The 9,576-nt window shown below is 60.8% G+C and overlaps 1 long non-coding RNA gene across 1 annotated transcript; it reads left to right on the forward strand.

Annotated features, from left to right (window-relative positions):
* The first annotated feature begins 6,349 nt into the window (after nt 1-6,349).
* LOC135441918 (uncharacterized) lies at nt 6,350-7,470 on the forward strand. The gene is made up of 3 exons (XR_010438581.1): nt 6,350-6,501; nt 6,764-6,820; nt 7,141-7,470. It is a non-coding gene; the product is annotated as an uncharacterized LOC135441918 (long non-coding RNA).
* Nucleotides 7,471-9,576: the final 2,106 nt, after the last annotated feature.

Genomic DNA, 9,576 nt, shown 5'->3' on the forward strand with positions numbered 1-9,576 from the left:
TTCTATTACATTAATTACCAATTCAGAAAAAAAATTACACCATTAAAAAAATTACATCATTAACAATTCATAAACCTGCCTACAAAAGCCTACTTTATTTATAACACCTGCACAGGGACAGGAAAAGAGAAGAAGCAGAGACCATCGTAGCCCAAAAGTGAGCTTTGCATGTGCCTAAAAGGAAAAGAGGCAGCAGCAGCAGCGCAATGGCTAGGACTTGGAGGCATGACCATGCCAGTGTAGGGAGCACTGTCAGACAGTAAAATGACTTTGGCTGTGGTTCTGGACGTTCTGTATTTCAGGGTCCCCATAACTGAGGCAGCCCCTGCCTCAGGCCCAGTCAGAAACCCAACCAAGTGAGACCAGAGGGAGGAGACCCTTCCCACCTCTCTTGGGCAGGGCTGCAGAACAGCCACTGCATCTTCCTGCCCCTCTGTTTGGGGTGTGCTGAGCCCAGAGCCGGCCAGCTTGTGTCCTGTGGAGAGTTTTATTAATAGTTGGTTAGCTGAGAAAGGCCATGCTGACATAATGCCGCTGGTTAAGCTAAGAGAGGGAAATCAGCAGTCAGCATGCTGAAAGAAGATGTCAGCAATTAGCAATCAGTGGCCTTGCTGCAACATGAGGAAAGGGAGATTAGTCCTGAATATCTCCTAAGAATATGTAGAAAGTATCAAAAGTAGGACCATAGGAATGTAAAAGTAGGTGTAGCTGCTGATATGTAACTAACCAATCCTGAGCTCAACTTTTGCAATATGCATGAAGTTCATTACGAACCGTATTTAACCCGCCGTACTGATCAATAAAATTGGGCCTGTGATGATCAATTGATGTCCTGGTCTCCTTCCTTCGACAGTGTCCTGCTGTCCCAGGAGCGTTCTGGGCGGGCAGGAGAAGTGCTGCGTGCGCGGCGGTGCGTCCTGGAAGGGGCTCACCAGAGCCTCCTGCGGGAGCAGGGCTCCGCTCCCGCAGAAGGACTCAGTGCCTTCCATTGCTCACAAAAAGTCTCCTGTTCTTGTGGCAGGAGCCCTTGAGATCAGAGTGCAGGACGTGCTGTCCTGTAGCCTGGTTTTGCTGCCCTGAGCGCAGGCGGGAGCTCAGGCACGTGCAGAGGCACGGGCAGCTCGTGTTTGGAGGGGCCAGGGGCTGCGCGCCCGAAGCGACGCGTGGAAAGAGATCGGGGCAAGGAAGATGAGCTCCAGCTGGAGTGCCTGCGCTGCAAGGAGCACAAGCAATTCAGCCTTGCCAGGGTTTCTTAAGGGTGGGTTGGTGTTCCCCAGGAAATGTACACATTTGTGGAAGTGCCCTTGGAAGAGAGGCGCTTGATTCCCAAGGAAACTGCTTCCCCAGGAGCCCCCAGTGAGGTAGGTGCAGCTGTCTCCCTTTGACTCCCTGTGTTTCCTTCAGTCCTTGAGGCCCCTTGCACTTGGCAGAGGGGCAGGGCAAGCATGTGAAGAGCAGCTTTGACATCTGCCTGGGCCTCCAGAGACCAAGCCAAGCACCTGCGGCAGGGTTTGTTGCCCATCTTTGAGCACAGGTCTGAGCCGGATCCTGTTTGTCCAGCCGAGTGCCACAAAGCTCTCTTGGGGAGCTGTGAATTCAAAGGCCTTGATGCACACATTGATGCCACCTCCCCTCTCTGGTGTGTTTTAACTCTTGGCAAGATGCGTTTGCCCCGTGCTTGCTGGAAGCTGCTCAGCTCCAGAGCCAGCAGCGAGCTGGGCTGTGCTGGCCGGGCACCGTGCAGAGTCCTTCCCTGAGCACTTGGCTGGGCTTGGTGTGTCCCGGGCTGTCTTAGACACTTGGGGAATGGAATCCTTCCAATCAGAGGCATTTTGGGCAGGGTGGGGGTGGCCCCAGAGCACTTGGCAGCGTTTCCAAGGGACCTTGCTGACACGACGCAGCACGGTGACCTTGGAACGGCATGGAACAGGACCCTTTGTGACACGTGGTGACATGGGTGCTGGTGGTGAAGAGGCAACGCCACAGTGCTCTGTGCACGTGACGGGACAGGACGCGCCAGAGCTGTGCTGTGAGGAGCCCCACACAGGCAGCTCTTTCGTCGCTGGCCCACGCTTTTCCAAAGCGTTAGTCCTGCGGCTGGCCTTGCCGCCAGACTGCGGGACTTCCTGACTCGGAGCTTTCCCAAGGTACCTGCCGTCCCTGTGGCCAGTGCCCTCGTGGCCAGGCCATAGGACTCAGTGCCTTCCATTGCTCACAAGGAGTCTCCTGTTCTTGTGGCAGGAGCCCTTGAGATCAGAGTGCATGACGTGCTGTCCTGTAGCCTTCCTGAGGCTTCTCTGTCGCAGGCACCTGCAGGGCGCTTGCTGATTCAGACCCTTTGCCCAGGCATCGGCACAAAGGTGTCAGCAAGCAGGATGGCAGGCAGAGTGCGCAGCCTCCTCAAGGTGCTTCGGGAGAAGAAAAAGAAAGGCCCTGCAGCCTCCCCAGCACAGCAGCCTGCAGAGCCAGAGCAGTTGCAGCCACTGCAGGATGGTGAGTGGCAGAGCCAGGCCGCAGGACTGGTGCCTGCGGCCAGCCTGGCCCCATCACGTCCCTGCCCCTGTGGATGTGCCCGCAGACAGGACAGAAGAGGGGCTGGGGCTGCCCCATGCTGGCCATGCTGTGTCCCCTGGCCACCCGGGGGCTGGCCCTGCCTGGGCAGTGAAGGGCTGGGGGGCCGTGTTCTCTGGCCTCTCCCGCAGCCCCTCAGCTCTGGCTGCACTCGCTCTTTGCCAGGTGCGGGCAAGGATGGGACACCAGAGCAGGACCCCACTGGCGGATGCTTCCACGGGGCAGCGCAGGTACCTGCGGCCATCCCCACCTGGGCTGGGCCTGCTGGCACTGCTCGGCCTGGCGCCGCGCTTGGAGCAGGCCACGGAACGTCCCTCTCTTCCCGCCCTTCCTTCTGCTGCAGATACTGCGGAGGTTGCTGCGTCTTCGGCGCAGAAACACCAGCGCCACAGCAACCCAGGCCACGGCCGAGCTGCGGGCAGAGCCTGATGTCAGCTCAGCCTCCCCTCAGCGTGCAGCAGACTCTGTCAGCGCAATGGCTGAGAGCAGGCCAGAGGCTGTCATGGCCCTGAGTGAGGACGCAAGGACGCTAAGCACGTGGGCACTCTCCAAGACCAACACCAGGCCCACTTGCAACGCGGTTCCTGCTCCCAGGAGGATTTCTTTTCCCACTCAGGATTTCTTTTCTTCCCAGCAGCAGGTAAGCAGCCTGGGGCCAGGGCTGAAGGCCTCCCAGGATCGTGTGGCCCCTCAAGCCACGTCTGCTGAGCCCCCCCAGCCATTGAGGCTAGCAGAGTGGGGTGGGAAGGCAAGCACTTCTTGGGGGAAGCTGGGCAAGTTGCTCCCTTGCACAGCACTCCAGACATTCCCCACGCCTCCTCTAGGTGCCAGCCATGGTGAGGGACATTCACCAGACACTTATGTCCCGTCTCACTGTGGATGCTGGGCTGCGATGGGCCACTGTGAGCCTGGCCCAAGAGCACCCTGCTAATGTGGTGATGAGCCTCCTGCGCTGTGCCCCAACCTGTGACAGGTACAGAGCACAACTGCCTCGAGAGCTCGGTGCTCAGCAGCCCCTAGGGCCCCTCCCACTGTCCAGCCTGTCCAGTGGAGTCTGCCAGACAGGCGGACAGCTCCAGGACCCTGGGGCCCCTCTGCTGCCATGCTCCCCCACTGCCCCTCAGGGCACCGGGGCTCTGTTCCCCGGCCCCACGCAGCCGCACGGGGCACGGTCCTGACGCGCAGCTCTGGTCCCACAGGGCTGCTGCACTGATGTGGAGAACCATCGGCTCCTCGGGATCCGCAGTGCAGAGGGTGCTTCCAGCACTCCTGTCTGTGATGGAGGACAGGCCACTGTACAGCATGTTCTTCTACAGTGGGGATAACGAGGCCATCTTTGCCCTGGCTGTGAGTTTCTGGAACTGGCCTTTGCTCACCCTCCAGGTCACCTCTCCAGCAGCTCTCCATGCCCTCTCCCTGTCCTGCAGCTCCCTGTTCCCTCAGGCACTGGGCCAAAAGCTGAGCTAGGGGCAGGCTCAGGGGCAGCAGGCTGGCTGTTCCCACTGCATCTCCCCTCGAGCCCTGCAACATGGACACCAGGGCACTGACTGCTGCCTCGGGGCGCTTTCTCCTTTGCAGGCAACTGTGGTGCTGTGGAAGACTGTCCACATGCCCGAGTGGCACGAGGCACTAGTCCCTTATTCCGCCCGCCTGCTTGTGGCTCTGCTCTTCCAAGTTTTTGACACCACAGAGCAGATGCCAGAAGAAGCTGAGCGCTTCTGGAGAGCTTGCCGGGAGGAACACCGCCTTCCCACGAAGCCCAACAGGTCTCAGTCGCCCTGTCCTTCCCATGCCCTTGTGGCCAGGGCCAGTGCTCCCAGTGTGACCTGCCCTTTGCTCTGTACACAGGTTTGCAGCACAGGCCATGAAAGCTCTGCTCTGCCTCCTGGACTTTCAGAAGCACCTGGTGGCTCTGGAGCGCAAGCGGGTCTGGGACACCCTGCTCTGTGCTGACACCCGGCACTATGCAGTCGGTCTGCTGGCCAGGTGACACCCCCTTCCCCCCGCGCTGCCAGCGTTTGTGCCCTGAGCCCAGAGTGCCCCACGCAGTCCCCGTGCTTGTGGGAAGAGAGGGCCTTCTCACCGAGGGGCGACCAAGTAGACTGGAATAGGCTGGGAAAGGAGGGTGCCCAGGAGCAGCTGCCTCCCAAAGCACCCACGCCCCCTTGCAGGCCGCTGGAGAAATATCACACCTCTGGGAGCCAGTCCTGGCAGAGGTTTGCCTCCCTGGCTCAGGGCTTTGCTGCCTTTTTCCCCCTGCCAGGGAGATGCGCCGTAGCTCGACCGGCTTGTGTTCCCACATCGCCTTGCACCTGCTCAACCTGCTCATTGGGAAGCAGCTCTGCTGGGATCTGCCTGCCCTGGCCTTCTTTGTGGAGGTGAGCCTGATGGCCAGCGCTGCCTGGCTGAGCTGCCTGCCAGCTCTCTGCCCTCTCGCAGCTGCAGCTGCCTGGGACGCTGCCCGTGCCTGCTGCTGCTGCCTGGGCCCGGCCCTGTGCGCTTCTGGGCTCCTGCCGGCCGGCTCCCCTGGCACTGCCCTGTGCCTTTCAGGTCCTCGAGTGTCTGGACTTGACCAAGCACGGTCCCAGTGCGCTGTCGGTCGTGTCCAGGCACCTGCCGAGCGAGTGCAGGGACAGGCTGCGCCTGGAGCTCAGAGGCCTCGTGGTGCTCAGCAAGGAGCCCTCGCTGGTGAGAAGGGGCGGTGGCTGAAGCCACGCTGACAGCGCGAGGCTGGGCAACGCAGACCTTTGGCCTTGGCTGGCCTTTGGCAGCAGAGGCAGCTGCTCCCAGCTCTCCTGCCTCCCACTTCAGCTGCCCGAGTGCCCCAAGCAGCTGTTGGTGCTGTGGCTGTCCTCGGCTTCACAGCACGGCCTGCTCTTGCACACAGGGCGGAGGAATACGCGGCCTCTATCAACACCTGCTGGAGCAGCTGGCGGATCCTGACGCAGAGATGGTCGGCATGATCCTCTCTGTGCTCACACATATGCTCCAGGAGAAAGACCTCAAGATACCCAGCGTCACCGCCCTGAAGCTGGCTGAGCCACTCCTGCCACACTTTGAGAATGTAAGGCTCTGTGCCCCCAGCCACGGGCACTGGACGCTGCCCAGAAATGTTGTGCCTTGTGCACTTTTGTGCCTCTGCCCTGATGGGCCTGGAGGAGTTGGTGCTGAGGTCTTTTCCTTTCCTCCAGGACAACAGCCACGTGCAGCTGCTCTCCATTCAACTCTTCTGCAAAGTGATGGAGCTGGTAGTGGAAGAGGGGGAAGAGCCTCTCACGAGAATTGTTAGTCGGAGCCTGCTCCCTCTCTTCTTGCGCTGGCACGATGAGAACCAGAGTGTGGCAAAGGTCAGGTTTTGTGGGACGCTGCTGCATCCCTGGCTGCCTCCTGGCCTGGCAGCTGGCAGGCTCCAGCCTTCCCTGGCCTTGGCACAGGGATGCGGGTCCTGTGCCCTGGGCTCGGGTGCCACCTGCGGCTCTCTGCTTCTCTCCAGGCCTCTTTCCAAGCCCTGCTCTGTGCGGCCCGCTTCCAGAGGAGGAGGGACCTGGAGGAGCTGCTGACCAAGGAGCAGCGCATGAAGTTCGCCGAGCGCCTGGTAAGGACAGCCCGGGAGCCGCAGCCGCGGGCTGCAGAAGCCCCCTGCCCCCCGTGCTGGGGCTGGCAGCTGTGCCCCTGCCCGGCGCCACAGCCGGGCCCGCCAGCCTGTGCCCCACACGCCGCTCTCTGCCCTGGGCCGTGCGGGCCGGCTCGGCCGCTGCTGGGCGCAGGGAGCGCCGGGCCGAGGGGCAGAGCCCACGCCAAGCCTTCCCCGTCGGTGCTCCCTGCAGCTGCTGGAGGACCAGAGCCGAACGGCCGAGCACCTGCGCTGGGCCCTGCCCTTCCTGCAGAGCCCACAGAAGCGCCTGCGACAGGCGGCCGTCAGGTTGATTGGTGAGCCAGCAGCCCCGCGCCCCTCCCTGCCCCCGGCCCGGCTGCTGCCCCGGCTACAGCGGGAGCCGTGCCCGGGCCGCTGCAGCCCCGCCAGCCCTCGGCGCTGCCGCCGCCCTCCCGCAGCCGTGCCCTCGGGCGGCAGCGTGCGGCAGGGGCCCCGCAGGAGCCCTGGCGGGGCAGGAGGGCGTGCGGCCGCAGGGTTGCCAGCGCCCGTGTCGGGCATCCGTGCCGCCTGGCGCCGCCACGGGCTCTGTCTTGCCAGGGGTTGCCGGAGTGCTCACGATGGGGCAGAAGGAGGAGCTCCAGGTCCTCAGTCAGGGTGAGTGGGGGCAGCCGCGCGGCTGCCAGCAGGGGCCGCCGGGGGCAGCTGCAAATCCCGGCTGCGGAGCTGCAGTCCCTGCCCGGGCTGCCGAGGGCTCTGCTCCCTGTGCGAACGGACGAGGGGCGGTGGGGGCAGAGCCCGGAGAGCTTTCAGGCACACGTCGGGGAGCCGAGGCCAGCACCTCCCGGCCCAAGCCCTTGTCTCCGCCTCCCTTCTGGCCATAGAAGGAGCCGGCTGCGATGGCCCTGGCAGGAGTGTTTCCCTGGATTCGCGCAATCCGGCATCTACCCGTGGCTCTCTGTGCTTCTTTTCTCCAGTCCTTGAAGCCCTGAGGGAATTCGAGTGCCCCTCCTTCATCAACCAATTTATCCAGCGGAAGTTCGAGGCAAGAGCTGCCGAACTTCGTCTGCAGGATCGGAAGAACCCGAGTCCTTCGGCAACCCCGAGTTCCCAATGCAGATGAGACCACCTGCAGAGCACAGGGGACCAACTGGAACTCCAGGCACAGCTCTTGCTGGTTACAGCTGAGCCTGTGGGAAGCTCCGGGAGCTCCTGTCATCTCCCTCCCTGATGGCAGCTCCCTCCCTCCCTGCTTCCCTCCCTCTCTCCAGTCCCCAGGCCCTGCCCATCCCCTTTTTTGCCTCCCAGTTCACCCCTTTGCTTCGCCTTCCCTTAATAAACAGTTTGGCTTTGTCACTTTACCCACGTGTCCGTGGAGCTGAAGCGGCACAAATCCTGAGCCCGGGACACGCGGGGCCCTGCTGCCGTTCTCTTCCCAGCTGTGTTCTGTGCACGGGCAGAGAGGAACAAGGGCAGCTCAGGCTGCAAAGGTCCCCGTGCTGCCGCTTCAGTTGCACAGCACCATGGAGTTGAAGGTCATGCTGAGCATGCAGAAGGGAACAAGGACCCTGGGTTGAAGAAGAGCTAGCTTGAGGATGCTCTGAAGGCAGCTGTGAGGGATTCCATAGCATGCATCTATGGAGGGCAGAGGAGCTTGCAATGCTGGAAGTTTTTCCCAGAGAGCTTCCTGAAAGCACAGCAATGCTCCATCCCTTCACAGGGACAGGAAGAGGGCAGAAGCAGAGACCGTCGTGGCTTAACAGTGAGCTTTGCGTGTGCCTAAAAGCAGCAGGGAGTGGCTGAGCCTCAGAGGTGTGACCGTCCCAGTGGCTGCAGCGCTGTCAGGCAGTGCCTGCAGGCTCAGTGTGGTTCTGGCAGCTCTGGTCTCCCCACAAGTGAGGAATGGCAGCCCCTGCCTCAGGCCCAGTCAGAAACCCAACCAAGTGAGACCAGAGGGAGGAGACCCTTCCCACCTCTCTTGGGCAGGGCTGCAGAACAGCCACTGCATCTTCCTGCCCCTCTGTTTGGGGTGTGCTGAGCCCAGAGCCGGCCAGCTTGTGTCCTGTGGAGAGTTTTATTAATAGTTGGTTAGCTGAGAAAGGCCATGCTGACATAATGCCGCTGGTTAAGCTAAGAGAGGGAAATCAGCAGTCAGCATGCTGAAAGAAGATGTCAGCAATTAGCAATCAGTGGCCTTGCTGCAACATGAGGAAAGGGAGATTAGTCCTGAATATCTCCTAAGAATATGTAGAAAGTATCAAAAGTAGGACCATAGGAATGTAAAAGTAGGTGTAGCTGCTGATATGTAACTAACCAATCCTGAGCTCAACTTTTGCAATATGCATGAAGTTCATTACGAACCGTATTTAACCCGCCGTACTGATCAATAAAATTGGGCCTGTGATGATCAATTGATGTCCTGGTCTCCTTCCTTCAACAGTGTCCTGCTGTCCCAGGAGCGTTCTGGGCGGGCAGGAGAAGTGCTGCGTGCGCGGCGGTGCGTCCTGGAAGGGGCTCACCAGAGCCTCCTGCGGGAGCAGGGCTCCGCTCCCGCAGAAGGACTCAGTGCCTTCCATTGCTCACAAAAAGTCTCCTGTTCTTGTGGCAGGAGCCCTTGAGATCAGAGTGCAGGACGTGCTGTCCTGTAGCCTGGTTTTGCTGCCCTGAGCGCAGGCGGGAGCTCAGGCACGTGCAGAGGCACGGGCAGCTCGTGTTTGGAGGGGCCAGGGGCTGCGCGCCCGAAGCGACGCGTGGAAAGAGATCGGGGCAAGGAAGATGAGCTCCAGCTGGAGTGCCTGCGCTGCAAGGAGCACAAGCAATTCAGCCTTGCCAGGGTTTCTTAAGGGTGGGTTGGTGTTCCCCAGGAAATGTACACATTTGTGGAAGTGCCCTTGGAAGAGAGGCGCTTGATTCCCAAGGAAACTGCTTCCCCAGGAGCCCCCAGTGAGGTAGGTGCAGCTGTCTCCCTTTGACTCCCTGTGTTTCCTTCAGTCCTTGAGGCCCCTTGCACTTGGCAGAGGGGCAGGGCAAGCATGTGAAGAGCAGCTTTGACATCTGCCTGGGCCTCCAGAGACCAAGCCAAGCACCTGCGGCAGGGTTTGTTGCCCATCTTTGAGCACAGGTCTGAGCCGGATCCTGTTTGTCCAGCCGAGTGCCACAAAGCTCTCTTGGGGAGCTGTGAATTCAAAGGCCTTGATGCACACATTGATGCCACCTCCCCTCTCTGGTGTGTTTTAACTCTTGGCAAGATGCGTTTGCCCCGTGCTTGCTGGAAGCTGCTCAGCTCCAGAGCCAGCAGCGAGCTGGGCTGTGCTGGCCGGGCACCGTGCAGAGTCCTTCCCTGAGCACTTGGCTGGGCTTGGTGTGTCCCGGGCTGTCTTAGACACTTGGGGAATGGAATCCTTCCAATCAGA

The sequence above is a fragment of the Zonotrichia leucophrys genome, unplaced genomic scaffold (assembly GCF_028769735.1).
Source record: "Zonotrichia leucophrys gambelii isolate GWCS_2022_RI unplaced genomic scaffold, RI_Zleu_2.0 Scaffold_682_27219, whole genome shotgun sequence".
In the NCBI taxonomy this organism is placed as follows: domain Eukaryota; kingdom Metazoa; phylum Chordata; class Aves; order Passeriformes; family Passerellidae; genus Zonotrichia; species Zonotrichia leucophrys.